Below are 1853 nucleotides of genomic sequence, written 5' to 3' on the forward strand. Positions count from 1 at the left end.
TATTTCAGAATAAAAAGAGAACCCAGATATTACCACAAGAAATATTGTTGCCTAATTGAAACTTAAATTTTTGCTATAACACCCATAAGAACGCACTCATTTCAATAATTATATATGTACAATATAATTAAAAATATATAAAAGTATATATAAAAGTATAAAAGTATATAAAGTAAATAATATTCTTTTATTAAATGTTATAGTAAAATAAATTAATTCCAATTAATAAACTAACTAATCACGATTCCATTAGTAGTAGTTTTAGACAGTTGGTTTTGCATGATAATGTAAATAAATTTTTTTCATTTACTTGGATTTATCAAAAGTATGCGAGCTGTTTTATTTCTACTAATTACCTACAATTATTTCTTACTAGAATTGTAGATCGAATGTTTTCCCTGTTTATTGGTCTCTCCTGAACCCCTGAGCTCTTACGGCAAGCTGCGGTTATAAATTAACTTTTTTAGGAACTAACAGATGTGTAAACTGACAAATAGACTAATATGGCTGTTTCGATGCATTAAAAATATCTAAACCCTTATTTACAATAATGTAAATTATTAAATATTATTAAATATATTAAAATATATTTATAGTTTGTATATTAATATATATATTTATATATTAAAATATATATTAATAATATTTTTCATTAATAACAATTATAATTTAATAATTTAACAATTAAAATGTTATATTATGTACCTAAATCATAAATTATACTTAATTAGTTACGATGTACTTGTTATATATTTTATATTAAATGCTATAGTTCAATAATGTTTGATTTCTAACCACAGTTCAATTTGTCGTTACATTATTTTTTTCAGATTGCTGATAAAAAGTCATATTAAAGTTGAATGTATATCTATTACTGAAAATATGTTGCTTCTTAATAAAAACTAATATAACTTGGATTATATAAGTTGCTTATTTCAAAACCAACTTAGCTTGGAACCTGTGCGAGACTCCAATGGCCTGCATGGAGTTTGTCGCAGATGTGCCCTTAAACCTTATCTAATCTAAAGGTTCAAAGATAACAGCGAGAAATATTAGAACGAAATCATCAACAGAATATCAATCCATACTAAGAATTTTGTTTAAAACCGTTGTTCATCTGGTTTTATTTCACTGTAACAATGTGTAAATGTTGAAAATTTTCGGTGAATACTTGTCATAAAAAAATATTATTCTTCTAAATTTTAACAGATATGTCAAACAATTCTTATTAGTAAGAAATTTTATACAGCAACGACATACTATTGTATATACATTTCAAAGTAACTACCCATCTCCTCTTTTTACAAAATATTTAACCTCGTCAAAAATAACATTAAGAACCTTGATGCCAAATACGAAACGACTTATCACTAGCACATCACATTATATGCATTATATGCATTCAGTACAAAAATTCTTCTCTAAACCGGAACTACTTTGGACCTGTGTGAGATTATCTTCCTTAACAAGCTTTGTAAATATATCACTGCGATTATTTTCTAGTGGGAAAATGAATATATCAAGGCAGTGGGTGGAAACCTTAATATCGAATATTATAATTGTATGAAGAGCGATTTGAGGTAATCTAAGCAAGTATGTATTTTTTTATTTAACAAAGTAACTAAGCACTAATATTTATCTACATTGGATCTTTTGTCAAATATTTAGAACATTTGGTATTAGACCAAATCCTTAATAAAAGTTAAAATACTAGATAATCTAAAAAGTTATCAATATTTAAGCTTCGTTATATATATTTTTATTTTACGTAGATCACTCCACAAATTGTAGATTTGTTTTGTATTCTTTAATTTTGTAGATTTTTCACTCAATCTTACAGGATAAACAAGTTG

This window comes from Teleopsis dalmanni, chromosome 1 (assembly GCF_002237135.1).
Source record: "Teleopsis dalmanni isolate 2A chromosome 1, ASM223713v2, whole genome shotgun sequence".
In the NCBI taxonomy this organism is placed as follows: Eukaryota; Metazoa; Arthropoda; class Insecta; order Diptera; family Diopsidae; genus Teleopsis; species Teleopsis dalmanni.